Source organism: Colius striatus, chromosome 4 (genome assembly GCF_028858725.1).
Source record: "Colius striatus isolate bColStr4 chromosome 4, bColStr4.1.hap1, whole genome shotgun sequence".
Taxonomy (NCBI): Eukaryota; Metazoa; Chordata; class Aves; order Coliiformes; family Coliidae; genus Colius; species Colius striatus.
In genome coordinates, this window is record NC_084762.1 from 71,306,632 (window position 1) to 71,326,885 (window position 20,254).

Sequence of the window (20,254 nt, forward strand, 5' to 3'; positions counted from 1 at the left end):
ATTTATGAGAACTGGATCTATCAATCCCTACATGAAGCTGTCTCCTGATGCAGGGAAACACTTGTTAGGGAAAAAAAATTCAGTCTCATGTCATTGGCAGAACTGATTTGGAAGAGTTTCTATACCTTATTCCTTTCCTTGCCGACAGCTCAGGCTGTCCCTGTGACATCTACTCAGCAGCAGCTCTAGCATATTGCTGCCTGCATCAGGCAGCAGGCACTCTGTGAAGGTCTGAGGGGGAATGAACCAGGTCAGGTGGTCCGATCCAGCTCTCTAAAGGGCCATGGTACACCTATGCCTGAAGCATCATTTAGATGTAAGGCATTTAATATTTTAAGATTTTAAAAGATCAGGCCTAGTGATGTTGTAGAAAAGTAAGGAGAGAAAAGATGAGGTTTGTCAAAGACAAACACGAAACAAGAGAAACAGTGAATATCAACATTGCATCAAACTTTATATTGGTTAAAATCTTCAGCTTAACTCCACTCACTTCAGTGAGTCCAGGGTGCATCTGGCCTACTCGACAGATAATGTTCTACACTCTGGCTCTTATATTTTCACCATGGACTAGGATAAAAGGAATCTGCCTCACTTTCCACCTGCTCCTCCTGAGTGAAAGGTGCTTTATTATAACAGGAGCAACATGCAATGAGGTCTGCTTTGTACTTCTCACCAACAAAAGCCAAAGATGACTGTGACCCTCTGAGATTTCATGATTTGCAATCAACCAAATGCAAAAAGGGCTGGAAGCTCTCAGGCATGAAAAAGAAAAGGAAAAACCTATCTGTTTGATGCTTTTGTTGCACATAGCTTTTCATTTTAGGCCTCTTTTAATGCAATATAGCAGCCTATAAAATATACCTCTATCTTTCCATCTCTTTTAGGGGAAGTCTCTTGATAATTTTTTGTTCTCTATTTCTGCTCAATCAGACTGTGTCATATTTTTTCTCTTCAAATTTTTTCTCCTCCTTAGGCTTGCAAGTTCATTTCACTTTTACTCTATCTAGATTCATCAATCCCTTATCTTCTACCTACCCAAAGTCTCAGATTCTCTCTTTTGGAACAAAGACAGGACTCACATCCTTAGGTCTATAAAAATCCATACAAATTCAGTCTCTTGATCCTGGGTGCCTTTTTAGTTATCAATTAACTTTGTAAAATATTTAAAGATGTATTAAAAATAATTTTAATGGTAAATACTAGTTTATTTTTGTGGAAAGTCTAAAGCAAAGCAAAAGATCTTACAGCCAAGAAACCTGAGAAAAGTTATAGGTTTATCTCAGTGAGCAGCACTACAGAGGATACTAGGAGACACTCATACCGATATACCAAAAATTTAACCTAAGCTGGCAATGTGTCATTGCAGCCCAGAAAGTCAATCATACCCTGAGCTGCATCAAAATCAGAGTGGACAGCAGGTTAAGGGAAGTGATTCTCCCCCAGTCTACTCCATTTCCAGGAGACTATCCCTGCAGTACTGCATATGACCCTGGGGCCCTCAGCACAGGAAAGACATGGACCTGTTGGAGCAGGTCCAGAGGAGACCACAAAGAAAGGCTGGGGATGTTTAGCCTGGAGAAGAGAAGGCTCCAGGGAGATCTTATTGTGATATTTCAGTATATAAAGAGAGCTTATAAAAAAGATGGAAAAAGACTTTTTTTTCCCAGGGCCTTTAGGGACAGGAGAGGGGCAATAGTTTTAAACTAAGAGAGGGTAGGCTTATATTGGAGATAAGGAAGACATTTTTTGTTGTGAAGGTGGTGAAACATTGACATAGGTTGTCCAGAGAAGTTGGGAATGCCCCATCATTGGAAGCATTCAAGGCCAGGTTGGACAGAGTTTTGAGCAATCTGATCTAGTGGAAGACGTCCTTGCCCATGGCAGAGTGGATGGACTAGATGATTTCTAAAGGTCCTTTCCAACCAAAACCTTTCCATGCTTCTCTAGTTATTGAATTTCTGAGATCAATAAATACTGTGCATATTGCTTCTATTCAGTATAAAAGATGACCTTTCTTCAAACTCCCAGATCAACATTCTTGAAGGCAAAGATGGGGAATCAGTTTCATTCACACTTGTTTGTTTCCAGTGTTTTTCAAGAGTTTGACTTTCTCTACCAAGTAAAGATACCTACTGACAGTACAGTGAACATTATCAAGTACCTTAAAGAATGTGTTTTCTTAAATTGGGTAGTCATTTTGCCTTAAAAAAGTGTAGCTTGGCCTCTTTTAGGGAGGCTCACAAAAGGCTTTATGGAAAACCCATGTGAGGAAATATGGACTATTAGTATATATAGCAGAAATAATACAGAATAAAAGCACTGTTATTGAGTTGTGATTTTTACAGAACTGTCAGACATTTAGGGACTCCTAGCTAATATCAGTTTCAAATGCCTGGGTCAATTGTTACCTGATTTCCACTTATTTTTTCATCCTAATTCCTCTACTAGTACCAATAAAGTCAGAAAGTAGTTACTAGGGTTTCTGCTTCAGCTGGCAGAACCAAAGCTGCAGCAGAAAGTGGATCTCAAGTGAAAAAAGACCCCAAAAGAACAACATTTTCTTAATTTCTAACTGACTTTTATAAGAACAATCAATTTTCTGGAATGGCAATTTAGGTAAAAGCCTCTTCTATTCCAATTATAGGTCATTCTTTTGGGGGTTTTGTTTCCTATATTAATTAAATCACATGCAGAGCACAATATTCCAGAAAACTTCCATTGCAGTAAAACTTCTGAAATGTGGTTTGTTTTGTCAAATAAATGCATCAGAAGAGCCATTCTGTATTCGTCACAGATGAATATGCCACACTAAAATATTAAGTAAACTTTTGGGCAGACCATGCTTCTTAAATTTCAGCGTGTATTGTAGCTACAGCTCAGGAGATGGGTTAGAAGTTACTTCTCACAGACTGATGAGAAAAAACTGGTTTCTTATCTGGAGTATAACAGACATCACTGGCCAAACATATTATTTGAATTTGATTAACTGAAAGCCCTAAAGTAAAGGAGAATAACTTCCAGTCTACCGACATAAGAACAGCATTTGAGATAAAGCCCTGATGTTCATGCAAATTACTATCCGAATAATAAAACTGTTTTATGCATATATGTGATTGAATAAATAAAAACTTTCTGTAAAAAACTTCAAAACAAAACCTCAAACCAGCTTCACTGTAAAGTTGTTACAACTTGTTTTGGATACACAGTTAAGACTTACATTAAAAAGCAGGATACATTGTTCCCCTGCAACCATTTTTAACATGGTTTTTCTTAGTTTTCTTTTCTTCTATTGTTAGAGCTAGACCCAAAATCACAATCTCTTAATCTCAAATATAATCTTCAGAAAATGTGTGATTTTCTTAAAAATAGTGTTACATGGCAAGGTGAGAGGTGATAATCTGTCTCTGGCATAACATCCTCTCTGGCCAGGGCTAGTACAATAGGGCAAAGGGACATTGAGGAGAGATTATAAGCAAGAACTTTACCCAGTACCTTCTTTTTTTTTTTTTCCTCTCAGAATGACTGTGAACCAAAGCAACCTGAAAATACAGAAATATGTAGCTATCAGGCTCTTGGAAGAGTACAGTCAGCAATGCCAGACTGTAAAAGGGCAATTCTGTAAAGGGCAATGATTTCCAGTCATTTCAAGTAAAAACATCAGAAATGAGGGGTTTGCAGCAATCTGAGATCACAAGATGTCTCAACATGGTTAAGTGTCTTCATTTTCTACAGTTAAATGTTTTAAAGTTTATCTAAAACTTCTTTCCCCTCAGCTGGTGAACTGAAAAGAATCCTTCCTCAGCTTCTGCAGAGATCTCAGTCCTGCAACATTATCTACACGGATAAATGCAGAGACACCTGGGTTTCACTGAAGAACCTTCCCCTGTTTTTTTGACCCAAGGCACAATTAAGATATGTCTTTTCTTGACTCCGTGTTGTCATAATAAAGTATCTGGATAATTTTCCTACCAAATGGACAATTTTTTCTGCCAAATAGAAGTTTGAATGGAGAAATACCAAACATAATATAAAAGTTTGCACCAATTTCTTGGACTATTTTAAGAACTAATTTCTTAAAGTAATTGGCCGTTATCTGACTACTCAGAATTTCATATTAAGTTCAGCATAATAATTTCAAAATTATCAAATCCACTTTAGATTTTGTTAATTTTTTTCATGTTCACTGTTAGAAGCCTACACCTCTTTCAGCGAGGGTGTAATTGGCATAAAACAGTTGCCTTTTGACTGACATGTAGCTCAAAGGCTTTTTGGACAGTTAAAGTCCAAAGACAGTTTCAGCAGGAGCAAATGACAAATTCTTTCCTCCAGCTCCTCCAGCTCCTCTTCACCAAGGAGAAATTCAGGCTCTCTGGTTTCCTGGGAAGAAACAAAGGTCCACTGTAACATAATAAGGATAGATTCCAAAACAGAAAGGCCTACGGAGTGGGGGGAAAAAAAAAATGAAAGGAAGAAAACACAACAAAACACAAACATTCGGTGATTTTCACGGAATGCTTTCAAGGACTTGTGGCAACAACTCCACATACCATAGTCTTAACTGTGTCTTTTCTAATTACACTTTGGAAAGTCGGTCCTGTACGATGGAGCTGATTTTAATGCTAACTAAGGAAAAAAGAAAAAAAGGCAATATAGTTTGCACCTCAAATGCAAAAGGAAAATATTTCCCTCTGTGAAACGCACTTTAGAGACTACGTTGCAAACTAGTTGCCATGACTACCACAGCACGCTCAAAGATATCTGCTTTAAAATGTCATCCTCCTGCCACCGTGTGCCCATTTGCGGTACTGCTCACAACGTCTGTAACTGAAATTACGAGTTAGTTTTAAAACTCAGACATTTCTGTCACTAGAAAAATACATGTTGCAAGACAAACATCAGTTTTTAACCACTTGGAATTACTAACATGTTATAATGCTAAATGAGAATAATGCTTGTCTATAAATAAAAATATATAAATGTCATGCAAGGACTACTTTTTCTTGGTTTTCCTCAGAGACAATGCTCTTAATAATATTAAGCAGCTAGGAAACTAACAGCTAACTTGGTGACATTGGTGGCATCAATGGTATTAATTAGATATATCACATCAGATTACAGCAGACTGTATGCAGAACAAGATGATAATAGGAGAAAGATACCTTTTTGCTCTGTTTAGGCTACAGAAACCAAAATCTCTTTCAATGTCTGGATGCATATCCAGTCAGATCCCACCTCTGAATCAGAGCGATGTGTGGAAATAAACCAATCTCTCTCTCCTCTTCCACAGGGAGATTCCCAGGCACATACCCTTAGATACCAGTAAGTACCACAGTAAGTAAGCACAGACACAATATGGGCGTTTTTTCCCTTCGGTATTACCGAACAGCCTTATGACCTCATCTGTTTGAAGTAACAATTCCTCAGCTTCTATTCCAGCCTTGAGGTTGAAATTGATCAAAAACCTTTAAAGCCACGTAAATATGGAGGTTAGCAGCCTCTTTCTCACCCATTTCTTTGGCTCTAGATTATGTTGACCCTGCATCACCCTCTTAACTGCCTTTGCTGACAATGCCAGTTTGCTGTTTTAAATGTGAGGCTGGAAGAGAGAGACAATACATTGCCAGATGTCCATCATGAAAGTGAAATTAGACAGCACTGGTCTCTATTCCTGAGCCACTGAGTAGATCACTTTAACCATGTAAAATTTAATAAATAAATAAATAAATATGTCTGCAACAGCTCAGGACTCCTGAGAAGAAATCATTCACAACTTCCACAAAACCTCAAACTCAGAAGGTGTGTTTGAAAATAAATCACTGAAACTCTCTAGCCAGCTGTTACAGATGAAGCAAAACATTCACTAAAAAGTTATTTCAAATCTCCACAAGGATCTTGAAATATCTGTGCTTCAGCTGAGGCAGGTTATAACCATTAATTATCCGTGTATAACCTTATCCAGCAAGATAACTCAAAAATTGAAAGGTATGCTGTCTCCAGGGCAGAGTAACTCAATTTTGTCTGGGCTGACAAAATATTTTACGTTTGTTGCCATCCTACCATTACACACATTTAGGTCCTTCCAATGGTAGCCAGTCACTGGTAAGCTCTGTACAAAGTCCTCTCAGCAAAAGGAATTCCATTTCTTCATTTAATCTTCTACACCATTTCCCCTTATGATCAGAAATGAGATTAAAGGCTGCCATTAAGAAAAAAGCTGTCAGAATCAACCAGAGCATCCATCCCTCCCTCTCTCTTTGACAAATTGATGGATTTTGGTATCTCTGCTCTGACACCAAAGACTGCAAATAGTTACACATACAAATGGTCCCATTGATTGCAGTGGAAGTAACTTCCACAGCTTTGCAGAGTGCTGTCCTGCTGTGCATATGCTGTAGCCATTAATCAGCTACTCAAGCAGCTGCTCAAGCAGCTGATAAGAAATTAATGTCACTAGACTTTCAGAGCAAAAGTCTAATGGGTTTACAAGGGTAGTAGCTGCATATCTCCTCTACAAGGGTTAACAATGCACTCTTCAAAAGCATTTTACCTTAAAAATTTTGTCTGCTTATGTTTACTTCAAGGAAATCTAAATTTGTGAACTGGTCCAAACCAAAGCCTGTACTAAGGACTGTTCTACTGGGTCCAGGTTAGCAAGACCTGTCAGGCTAGTTTAACCCTCTTATTAGGTTTGTGGCAGCAGAGATACCCAAGTCTCCTAAACTTGCAATAGTAGCAAACAAATATAATCAACTCAGTATTTACTTCTGCCACAGGTTATTGCATTTACACTCTGCAAATTTCCCCCTGCCCTACACCTCAATGCCCATTTGCAACAGAATCTGTCACCTGTGATGAGTGTTTCCTCTCTCTTGCAGCACAGGAGCACTCTTCCTAAGTCATTATATTTAAGCAATACCCAAATAAATACTGACAAGGTTTCCTGTATTCTTAATGTATCATAATACAGAATAACTTGATACAATGACAAGGGCACGATATGACTTTTATGAGACGGAGGGAAAAAAAGATGACCTGTCCCTCATGCCCATGGGGCAAGCCCTGAGCAGGTGAGCGACCATCTTCTTTCTCAGCAGTGTACTTGGGTCCATTTAGGCAAAGAATATGTGCCAAACAAAAATGACTCAGTGAACTGTTACATAACCAGCCAGCTTTGTTCACAGACACTAGCTACTCCAACAAATCTATGTCATTAACTGTACCTGATTATACTGCTGATAACAAGGTAGAGATAACAAAGATAGAACTCTTACAGATTTGAAAAATAGGACTGGGAGAGATCTCAAGAGATCATCTTGACTAGTCTCCCCTGCTCAAAGCAGGAACAGTTACGTGGGTACCATTTTCAGATGTCATCCACCCTACAAGCTATTTGCTAAGCTTGTTCCCAAAAAACTTCACTAATTACTGCAACTGCACATTGTCTCAGAAAATCTATTTAGTGCTCCTCTGTTCTTACTTTCAGGAATTATTTTAACCTGTCTGAAAAATCTCTGCAACTATTATGTGTTGTTTATCTCTTCTTTATGTTCTGCTTCTGTGTGCTACCACTAACTCATAAATTGTGCAGTGTTGCCCCTTACCTGAAGGCATTTCATGGGTACATTTGTATTCTCAGCAGTTCTGGATCAAATTCATTGTATACTTCAGGATGACACTCACCTTGAGTGGAGACCTTTAGATTGTGCAGTGCCTCACTGTTGGAGCACATATCATGTGTCATTCCCTTCTTTAATCTTTAGAAATAATATTGTCCAAAAACCTCCTTTAAGCATTAAAATGCTGATACATTTGCTGATACACATCCATGTATCAAAAAAGTCATGGTAGCAAAGAACATGCATCTGCACATATCTGTTTGCTTGTACAAAGTGGGAGGTATGAATTTTCCCTCATGGTTCCGCAAAAAAACATTGCAAGTTGCAAGCTGAGTAGGCCTTTACATTTTTTATCATGCATTGGTCTATTACCCTTTTATGAGCGAAAGAAAGACCAGCTCCCTTCAGTCTGTAGGTCTTATACTCCCTATACTTTGCAAGGTATCAGGCACTTAATCGACATGCTTGTGCAAACTGTTTGTGCAGAGGGGTCATAGGAACAAGTTGAAGCATTGGAACAAAAAGTTTGTCTGTTAGCCCAGTCCTTGGCTCTATGTTAAGGTGATTCAACAAACTTCCTTTAAGATGCATCTGTTACACTGGGGCTATCCCTAAGCAAACTAAACACATTTCACTTTTTATCAGCTGGCCTTGGAGTGACAACCTTAACCTGTGTAGCAGAACTCCCTCATCCTTTCCAAAACTTATCACCATACAACAAAAATAAGAGGGAAACCCACACATCTGGATACATTGTACTCCAATAGATCCCATGCAGATCCAGTCAATAAAAGACATTCATAAACATATTGAGCCGGAGACAGCATTTTGGACTGAGAGTAGCCTGGCTTCAGGTCAAGACATGGTAGAATATCCATCCTCAACGATGGTCTTCTTGGAGAGCATTTAGGACTGCTGACTGCAGTGTATTTCTCCCCAAGAGAAGGGGCAGGGGACTCAGGAAATGCTTTAAAAGACATTCAGTGTAGGAATGAAAGGAGTTGAGGTCCTTCTCAAAGGGGTCCCAGAGAACCATCATAGCTTTGCCAGCAGAGCCAGCCCATTCTCATGCAGTATCCAAATGAAGGCATTGAAAGGAAGAAAGAAAAGCATTATGAATGCACACCAACATTTGCAAACTTCTCTTTGTTCTTCACCACATACAACAAGGCTTTTCACTGAGTTGGCTGGAAAAGGTCAATTCACAGATGATTAACAGCTAGTTAAATCTGAGGAAGAATACCATCTGAGCTAGTAGCAGGAAGCAAGTGTAGTGGGAAGTGTGCAGCTACCAAGTGAGAAAACTCTTCAGGCTGAATGTGACTTCCAGTGGAAAGGCCTTTTCTAAGAAAATACACACCTGAAAGGAATGCAAAATTCCCACCCTACCATCCAGGACTAATTATTTCTGTCAAATCTCCAAAGCAAGAAAAGTTAATCCTCTGCATCAGCAGTTTCTGACCCAGCCCCAACACCTGCCTTGATTCAGTATTTACTGCCTGAACTGCAGCAGGGCACTATTACTGAGCAAGATCACTTCTAACTTTGCATCTCCAGGGATGTTCCAAAGCATTCAGAATGGTGTAGATTTGCATCTCCATGGCATTCAGTTGTCCAGGGACAGTAAAATATCCTTCATGGTTGCCAGCATGCTAATGGGCTTCACAATCATACTGTGTGTAATGGGATGAACTGGACTCACATGGGAAAAAGAACTTTCTTACAATGAACTTTAAAAATAAACCAAATTACTCCAGAAGCTTTGGAGAGTGTTAACCAATCCCAATAAAAATGTGTGCAGCCTTTCCCTTACTCTTGATTCCTACTAAAGAAATTGGAAAATACTTTCTTATAGGCATGGTCCAAGTTTGAGAAAATATTTTTGAGAGGAATTTTGTTTCCATTTTACTCAAAATTTTCAAATATCTGTTAGGAAACCAGCCTCAACTCTGTAGCTTCTCCCAGCCCACAGTCAGCTGCTCCCAGTGAACTTAGAGGCAGTGTGAATCATTTGGATTTTTATCCTGAATCGTAACACAGGCAAAAATTCATCTGAAAATTCAGAACTTAAGTTGAAATGTGAAGCTACCACTTCATGTGCAATTAGTGTTGTTCTGGAATATGCATTAACATTTGCTGCTTTTGGAGGGTAAGAGATAATCCTTGTTGCAACTTGTCCTTTACTCCAGAGATACGCCATTCTGTGACATAATATATATAAACTTTATTTAATTCAACTTCACAGGCCCCCATAGCTAAAATTCAACTGAGAAAAAACCCCCAACACATAACTGCCTTAGTTCTATAGCAAATAATTAACAATTCCCATTAAGTTGTTCAAGTAACAAAAAACATTATTATCACATTCGTGGGTAAAATTAATAGATACCTCTATGCAACCTGATCTAGGTGGACCTGCTTCTGCAGGGGGGTTGCACTAGATGATCTCTAAAGATCCCTTCCAACCCTAACATTCTACAATTCTATGATTTTTTTAATACTGGCATCACTCTTCGTTTCTCTGCATCTGACTGAACAGTTATAGCCACCCCCCCCCCCCCCCCCCCCCCATCTGACCTGCTGTCTAACTCATTTGATTTTTTACTGACTCTGTGCAACTTTCCCCCTCTCTACATTAACAGAAAGGTTAAGGTCTTTGTTCCTTATATCAGTTTTAAATATCATTTTGTCAACACTCTCGCATGAAGCTGCTGCTATTCTTTGTTGTTTCAGCCCTCACAGTAGTTCACATTGCTTTCTTTTGCTAAACCAGGAAACGTTAATTTTGACAGACTGATCTTTGGCTGTTGACTTTATACTGTCTGTTAACTAACTACTCTGTTTATGGTAGTTTTTTCCTCAAATTAGCTGGCAGGAAACTTCTTTAACTTTAGAGGACAAAAGGAGCAAACAAAGCTGCCTTAGTTTTATTGAAGAATTAGGAAAGACCTGTCAGGTCATCAAATTAATCTCTTGGTAAGTATGAAACTATTGCCTCTATTTCTGTCTCAGCTGTCAGCAATCTGAACACCAGGAAACAATTGGATTTGATTACAGATTTGGGTTTTAGCTGCTGCTCCACAGCTAGACTGTGAATCTGGGCAGGTTGTACCATGTTCCTGAGAACCACAGACTTGCAGCCAGAAGCCAATGCTTTAACTACCTGTTTCTGTTAATGCAGCATGCTGAGCAGAGCTAGGGGACAATATACTGCTTGGATGAGCTTTGCTGAGAGATAAAGCTCTCCATAAATACCAAACACATCTTTTTGGGTTAGAAGAGATAATCCCACAGCACTTTACACTTTCTGCATTAATCATTTTTTTATTCCTCATTTTGAGTACAACCCATAAGGCAGGTGGAAAGCAGAGAGCAGAGGCAACTCCTGCAGAGCATGAATTCTTGAGAATCAAAGATAGTCATGCCAGACATCCACAAACTGTAAAGCCAGAGGTCTTTTTGGTGACGAAGTGATTACTCCTTGCACCTATGCCCTATGCATGCTTGAAGATGTCTCTGCACTCAGGAAGAAATGGAGATGCACATTTGAAGGAAAAGTTGGATAGAAAGCTTTTTATTCATCTTCACTAAAAGAAAAACAACTTAAAGGGAACACAGAGATCCCTTTGCAGCCTACAAACTGTGGGTAAATAAAAAACTGCAGAAGGCTTTGGTTTATGTAGGTCAAACACTCTACATGATAAAACTGATCCTTCTTGCACATACATATACATACCTGCAAGAAGTTAAAGAAACCAACTCCTATGGTTTATTTGTATAATCTTATGTTTTTGCTTAAAAGATGGGATAAAGTACTTATGAATAATTTGAAAGTAAAACCACTGAATGACTCAACTGCATCTCACACCTGAATACACACACACAGCAGTTCTGAGAGCAGTACCATGGAGTGACACCAAAAAAGGAATGTGGTCTGCTGCAACACTAGTATCTTATTAACCTTCACTACCACATCATCTCTGGTAGTTAGTGTAATGTGGATAAGGGGCAAAACCTCTCATGAACATTAAAAAGTATGGGGAAATTACTTATTTTGTGAAAACACCATTTCCCAGCCATACTTCAATATTTACTGCAAGTCTAGCTTCTCTTGTTGGTGGGATTATTTCTGTTTCAGTATTTGACATAAAGAATAATTTAACAGAATTACAATATGCATACATGAGATCAGTTGTATAACTCAGCATTTACTCAACATTGTCCTTTGTTGTGTTAATGGGGTTTTTGGCTTTCTTCTATTTTCATTGTCAAGTCACTCAGCTAGGAGACTGTCACAGCAGTCATTTACAGAAAGTGACTAAGTTACACAGCAGTATGCATCAAGATGCAAAGGATCCTATGTAGTGACAGCTGCAAGGGGAATTTCTCTAAGCTGAAAACAATCAGTGAATAGAAACATGGCCAGTAATTCAAGCAATAACCTCACAGTGTCAGTGATTTACAGTGACCTATTTTAGTTCTGCTTGTAGTTGCTAAGGGCAGGAGCTCCAATGACACACTGGCAGTGATGCTGTCACCTGGTGCTTCTCAGCCTCAGGCTGCTCCTGGACTGCTTTCCAGCACAGAAGAGATCCACGGATCTCTGGGTCAGTTTGGGACACATCTCTTGCATTGTCTTTTGTGGAGGAGAGACAGTTTCAACAGTAATGCTTCCATTATAAGCTATGCAAAGATTTGGTGAGCTTCAAAAGTAACAGTCTGTTTGTACCTGTCTGAGAGGTGATGATCAGGACATGCTGTGCATGTGACAGTATCTTCTGGCTTTCCTCTCTGGAGTTGTATTGCAATGTAGTGTTTTTGTTTAAGTCAAGTTTTGGTAGTAAGGGGCTACAGGGCTGTCATCTTTAAACAAAGAGCTGTTAGAATCTTTCCCTGCAGCTGGTAGGGCTGATGCCAATCAATGCTAAGATGGACTCGTTGCTGACCAAAGCCTGGCAAATTAGTGATGGAAGTAATGCCTCTGTGAATAACATATTTGAGATGGAAAAGAAGTTACTGTGCAGATACTAAACTGCAGCAGCAACAGAAGGGAGTAAGAATGTGAAAACAACATCTTGACAGACATCAAGGTCAGTGGAGAAGGACGGAGTGGAGGTGCTCAGGCACTGAAAGAAAATCTGCATAGTGACCTGTGGTGCAGCCCATGGTGAGGCAGCTGTCCCCGTGCAGTCCATGGAGGCCACCGGGGAGCAGAGACCCACTCGCAGCCCGTGGAGGATCCCACGTCAGAGTGGGTGGATGCCTGAAGGAAGCTCTGACTCTGTGGGAAGCTCACCCTGGAGCAAGTTCCTGGTGGGACCTGGGAACCTGTGGAGAGAGCCAGACCAGAATTACTGTCAGGACTTGTGATCCTGTGAGGGACCCACATTGGAGCAATCTGTCCCTGAAGGACTCTTCTCCCCATGGATGACCCATGTTGGGGCAGTGTGTGAGTAGCTGCCCCTGTGGAACGCCCCAAGCTGGAGCAGTTTCTGAAGAACTGTAGCCCATGGGAAGAACTCATGCTGGAGAAGTTCATGAGGGATTGTCTCCCATGAGAGGGATCCCACAGTGTTGCAGTGGAAAGTGTGAGGAGGCCTCTCCCTGGGAAGAAGGAGCAGCAAAGTCCATCTGTAATGAAGTGACTGTAACCCCCATCCCCTGCGCCGCTGGAGGGTAACCAAGGAGAGTCCTGGGAAGAGGGAGGGGTGGGGAGAGGTGTTTTAAGATTCAGTTTTATATCTCATTTACTATTGTCTGTTCTGATTTTTCATTAATAAACAAAACCATTTCTTCCCAAGTTGAATCTGTTTTGTCCATGACGCTAATTGCTGAAGTGATTTCTCTGTCCTTATCTTAACTCACAAACTTCTTGTTATATTTCTCTCTCCCCTGTCTGGTTTAGGCAGGGGAGCAACAGAAAGACCTGGTGGGCACCTGGCACCCAGCTGGGGCTAAACCTACACATGCACTAGACTTTAAAACTCTGCCCTCAGTATGTAAAGGGGTTGAGTTCTGTTCTGACAGCATGAAAATTACTGCACAGTAGTTAGATGGCTGCAGAGTCCCAATGGTGCCAAGGACAATACAATCTTTTTTGCCATGGTGATAGGTAATGGCAGCACAAGTGAGAGGGAGCTACTCTCCCACCCAGCTTCAGGTGAGTCAGGCAGGTAGCTAGTCTATGAGGCTGATCTTTTCCTACTGTTAATAAAGAGAAAGACAAACCTTTCCAGAATGCAGTTCAGAAGAGAAGCTAAAATTAAATGTATAGAAGTGCCTATGTCACTGCCAGTGGTTCCCTTTGTAGAGCAGAAGTCTACAGAATTTTATCTTCAGTACCATCTTTGTGTGAGGTAACACTGAGTCATTCTGAGGGGACATTGGCCTTTTATGGGAATGAAACAAGACCCTTGTTATAGTAAGCCCTTGATAAAACAGCATCTTGTACTTGTTACATTACATTACCCTGATGTCTGTATGTTTACTCCAAAAACAGCCTAATCCACCTTGCATCCAAATATAAAAGTCTCCAGATGTAGTATTCCCACTCATGTCCTCCAGTACTCATAACTGTATATTTGGGACAACTTTTCAAACCTGTGATCTTGGCATGTCTGAGACTAGTTTAAGGATGACAAATATAACTTTTGCTTGCACTCTGTTCATGTGGAAAAGCTAGAACAGCTGCTGCTATTTCAGTTTTTACAGACAAGGAGTTAAGTTACCTAAAAATAGACACATCAAGTGTAACCCAGAAGGCAGACAGCACTGAGAAGTATACTGGTGTGACCTGTCTCCCCAAGGACACAAGGTTTGCAAGGGGACACCTGGAAGACAAGATGTCAAGCTATCCTCTGTAGTGTTTACATTAGAAGCAAGAGCTCTCTCTTATTCCGTGTCCCTTCAGAGCTAGAACCAAGGTTTCTGGAGCACCTTCATGCTTTTTTGTCATGTTTTGGTTTATGTATCTTGAAAGACTAAAGGAGTGGTGATGAAAATCTTATCCAAGGAGCTTACTGATCATCAAAAGAACTCAAGGACAGAACACAGTGAAATAGATAAACATTGCTGTAATTGTTGTGAAACATGACTCATACGGGTGGTTAAAGAGAGGGAAAACAAAACACATTCACCTTAAGTTTTACAGTTTGATTCTGTTCCCACAGTTTCCTCAAATTACCACAAATCCCTTGGTCCTATGTTATCAACTCTAACTATGCACCTCTATAGCACTAGTTAACTCCAGCAGCGAGGTAAAGAAGTTAATAGCCTTCCTCAGTCAGACAGTTCATTTTTAATGGTACACGTGGAATACTTTTTGTTCTGATAAGTCATTTATTTTGTTAACAAGAATATGAATACAAGCTCTTAGAAATACCTGCACAAACCTATCCTAGAATCACAGAATCATAGAATAGTACGTGTTGGAAGGGACCTTTAGAGATCATCTGGTCCAACCCCCCTGCTAATTCAGGACCACCTACATCAGGTCACACATCATCTATTGTAATAAAGTACATAAACGTATTGTAGACAAGCAGTCAAATACACCTGTATCCAAGAACACACAACAGTTTCTGGACTAAGTCACATTCACACATTACCTAACAGAACTGAAATAGACTTGAAACTACAAGAAGTCTTCTGACTTCTGCTTTTTCTCTTTGCCTACTGGCTACTCTCCAGATAGCTGGCAAAAAACATCACAGGGTTTACACAGCAGTAACTCTGCAGGCAATGCAAAATGAACTGCAATGTAGAAATAGGAGTAAAACCTGACAAAAGAAGTAGACATGACTCTTTGGAAAAAAATTATATTGGACAACAGTTCTTAGAAAGGACAAATTTTTAAAGAAAAATCATAGTATTATGTGAGGAAAAAATGGGCAAAAATTTTTTGAGAGACAAAAAAGAACTATTTACTCAAAAATAATTTAAGTCTTGAAAAAATGACTAATCAGGAACAGCAAGTCAAAATGTAAAGCTGGAAGAAACCTAAGAAGTCATTTAGATTATTTCCCTGATACTCCAGTATTTCAAACTGTCTGAGCTCTTTCAGCACAATAACTGCCTTTGACGTGTACTACTAAGACTTCCGTGCTATAGATGTTCATGAAACATGTGAAACGATGCAAAGAGATGACCTAAACTAAGCTGAAGATTTCATTCCAGGTGAGATTTAACTTATTGTAGGGTATCTTCCATCAGGTTAGTCAGAATGAATATAGTGATTAAGCAAAGCAATATTTAGTCCAATTTTAGACTCTGGTGCTAATTACTGTCAATATGTATGATCCAACTTGGACTGCTAGACAGTGACCTTCAGCTTCTTATTTTTGTTGATCACAGAAAGAGTTTTCTTGCAAAGGAAAGAAGATATGTCTATCACTATATAGCTCTCATTTTTCCTTATTTCTTTGAACTGACAACTGGTAACTCGACCTGGAACTATGAAGAAGAATACAATCCATAGAAATGTTAACCAAGTATTGCTTGAGTGCCTCTCTCTAGCAGCAGTGCCATCATGCATTGTAAATGTTCCTCTTCAACTCACTGGACTGTGAAACTAGTTTGAAAGCAAACCTTGAATTTTTTTTACAAAACCTTCGTTTTGAAAAAATTAATTTACTATCTCTTTCTTGAAACAACAACTGTAGATTAAAGTTCTGAAACAGTGTCAAGTGCAGAGGAAATGAAAAAATTACAAAATAATTCTTACTGATACCCACCCATCAGCCCTAATCCTCTGCTCGTTTTAGGCCTCTTTTTTCCATTTTGTGAGGATTAATGTTGAGAAAGTAACTTTGAGCTTTACTTCCACGGAATATATAGGCAACATGAACTGTTCTCAAAGAAGTAGTTATTCTAACAGGGGAGATATAAACAATTGCTTTAAAGTGTAACATTGCCCATATTTCCTGATGCAGCAGGAAATAGAATAGAGCTACATAAATACTTGCATAAATAAAAATCAGCAGAGACAAGACATTTAAAACACAAAAACCAGCCAAACAAAAAAACCCCAGAGTCTTAAAAGGAAGATACCATTTTGTTTCCTGTTGTTTTCCACTCTTTAATCAACTAATGCACTCCAGAAATCTGTATTACGTTCTGATCCTGCAAATACTTTCAATATGTTTAAGGTCGGTTGTCTTGTCCCACTGCTCTGTGTATGATGAAATTGCATGATAGGTAATACATCTGGGCCAATACTCGTCGTACTGTTCCCTCAGGTTTTGTTACTGAGATGGGAAAAAACCAAGCTCAGTGCAGCTTTAAGTCAGCACATTCCCACTGGAGTTCAAGAAAGAAAATACTTTTGCTCATAATCCTATTTTAGACCTCCCAAAGGTCTAAAATATTCCAGAGGAAGAGAAAAGAAGCTATCAGATTCTCTGTCTCTCTGGGTATCCTGAATTAACCAATATAGCACAAAACACAAGGAAAATGTATAACACATCTCAAAAGAATCTTACAGGCTAGAACTGTTTTTATATGTTGCACAGTCTTTAAATAAATTGGTCCAGAATGATCAGAAAAAAAAAACCCATGTCTGTACTAACATTCGGATTCCAGAAATGCCAAGAGGCAACCAGCTGGAACAACGTTTTTCACTCTGTGACATCCAAGAACTATTCTAAAGGATGCATGACCTTTAAGAGAAAGGAATTCATGTTTTAATTCACTACATGGAGGTCCAAAAAATTTTAGTCTGAAAAAATGAAAGATTGAAAATCCAAAGACTGAAAATCACTACTCTGAAAATGTTAAGCTAAAACTGTATCACTTATAGGTTGAGAGGATAAGATTTTTGAGGGAGTAAGCCTCATGAGCTTGACATTAAGATCTGATATGTTGGCTTAACCCACAGCAAAAGTTATCTCATGCTTTTAAGAGCTATAAACATAAGTCATACGTAAACATAAGATAATTAAGAGACTTGATATTGAGTTAACCTTCACCAATTTGAATCAGAAGTGCTGAAAGTGAGCTTGAAAAAACAAATCAGAATGAAGAAAACCCAAACCACCACCATCACCACCAAAAAAATTCCAGAGACAGAAATACTGTTGACTAGGAAAGGCTCTCACAATACTATCCAAAACATTCTCCAATTTACAGTTAAGATTTAAAAATAAATAAATAAAAAATCCAGGGCAAATCTAAGTTTTAAGTAGACACAAAATGTGAGTTTAGATTCAATACCAGCTTGTTAGTGAAGAGAAGAAGTGCTGCAGTGGAAAAAAACAATGAATCCGACCATAACGAAAGGTGTTTGTCTACTGGCAAGTATTGAACAGTGACAAGAAAAATTTCCTGGCACTAGAACTTGATTTTATATATATTTCACTATCAGAAAAGCCTCTAACATTATTTTGACAAGGACCAACCTAGTACCTCTACAACCAGCCTGTGGGCATGAGTCAGGAGTTAGATCCCATCATGACCATTCCCTGCAGGCAGCTTGGATGCAATCATAATTTTTTTGGAGGTTAAACTAGTTTAACAGTTGGATATGGGCTATTCCTTGCCAGCTGATCTTAGGGCTGGAGAACATTCCCAGACATGTTTCGTTTGTGAATATTGACATAGCCAAATAGGCCACGTTGTGGGTGTCTGATGCTAAAATTATTACAGGAATGTAACCTGCAGAGCTTTAGAATCAGTTGGTAAACAGTAGCAGTATATGAACTGATAAGCTGTCCAAGTGATGGAGAAGTCTTGAGAGACTGCAAAGTATTTTCTCCTAGAACAATTTTGTTGCAAAACATACACTTAGCTACAATATTTACTTTGTCACTCCAGTTCAAAGGCAACAGATTAAGACTGTATTATCAGAAATAGAATGGGAAAATAAAAAGTCTCCTAATAATCAGAAAAGGAATTTAGTACTTATCACATGGAGGAAAAGCATTACAGTTCTCTTGAAACCACTTAGAAAAATACAGGGTTTTGTTTAATAATTATGTTACTATTGCTACTCATTACATTGGAGAGCTTTTGTTCTATGTGTGCTTAACTCTGAGGCAATTTCTAGCCCGAGTAAATGGAAAGTCTGAGTACATGAAAGAGCTGGTTGTCAAGCCAGGAATATCTTTGCATTAGCAAATTTTCAGGACAGCTTGCTGTGTTAGTGACACAGGCTTCTTTAGAGTAGAAACTAGTGAATCATAAATATACAATGCATTTACTTAGAACTTTAAGAGTTCCTGCTTGTGATGATGGTAAAGTCTAGTATTTTCTTCTGGCTCACAGAAGGCTATTAACAGAAAAGACAGGGTTCAGGAATGTAGGTAGAAATCCAGTTGAATCAGTCAGATTAAAGAGGAAATAGGATCAGTTCTGCTTCCAGTGTCACATTTACCCTATGGTGTCACAAGTGGAACCCAAAAACATGATTTCACATCTTTGATGCTGATTAAAATGTTTATCCTTCAGATTTCAAAGCTCCTGACAGCAAAGGATGGGATTAATTGGATAAAGTATTGGTTATGCCTAGCACACATCTCAGCCAAGTCACCATAGGATCCTTCCATGGTCCTGAAAAGCACAGGGAGCTGGGCAGGAACAGCAAGAACAGTTCAGGAACTGCTTCATTTCATCCTGAAGTAGACATCTTTTCTATCACCAGATGAATTGTACCTTAATTTCTATTGACTCTGCTTGGAAACAAAACAACCAAATACTTACAGTCAGGTGAGCTCAACTTGAGTAACTGTTTTGAGGGTCATTGCAGTGAACACTCATGGAAGACATCCACTTACACATTAACACAAGCGAGTGCAGTACAACAGCACGGATACTAGAGCATATTCTGTACTGAACAGAAATTACATAAGCATCAAGAATATCCCTTCTTATCACAGACCTAGTTAACTTGTACTAACCTAAAGGCCCTAACCTACTGTCAGGAAAGGTATTTGACTGCTACATTGATTATCCTTCAGTCAATCAGTCCTGAAAGCATCAATCAATGTGGGCACTGGAAGATACAAGAACCTAAAGCAGTTTCAGACATTTGGAAAACAAAAATATTCACAACTTTAAGAAGGGTACACATTTTCCATATGAGATTTCGCATGAAGACATCCCCTTTCAGGCACTGGGGTTTGCAATGTAACTGCACACACAAAGTCACGTAATGCCATAACTGTGAAGTTGAGTCCAAGATTGCTACCTTACACTCTATGGGGTTTAGGATAGCTGAAACCATTTAATATCTTGGAAGAATCTGTAGTTCAAGTTGGTCAGTCAGATACTATCATGGCATGTACAGAAAGGTCAGAAAAAGGGTAGAGAGATAATACAGGATGAGGCCTGCAGATAGCAATAATCATGTCTTGTGCTCACAAGCATGCATCATAAGCTGGGAAGCTGGGGCAGCTGTTTACTTTTCCCCTTCATATTCCTGTGGCTATTTAAGATAATATTACAATGTGGTGAGAGTTGCTGGTGCTATCAATAGATGTGTATTCTACTCTACACATGGCTGACATCATTCATTATGTGCTCCTTATGTGACAGTCAAAACTCTGTATACTTGAATAGTTTCAAAAAGTCAACAAAATGTGGAACTGTGAAGCTTCAAGTTGTCTGAAATATAGAGCACTTATTAAATCTGTTTGTGGGTTGTC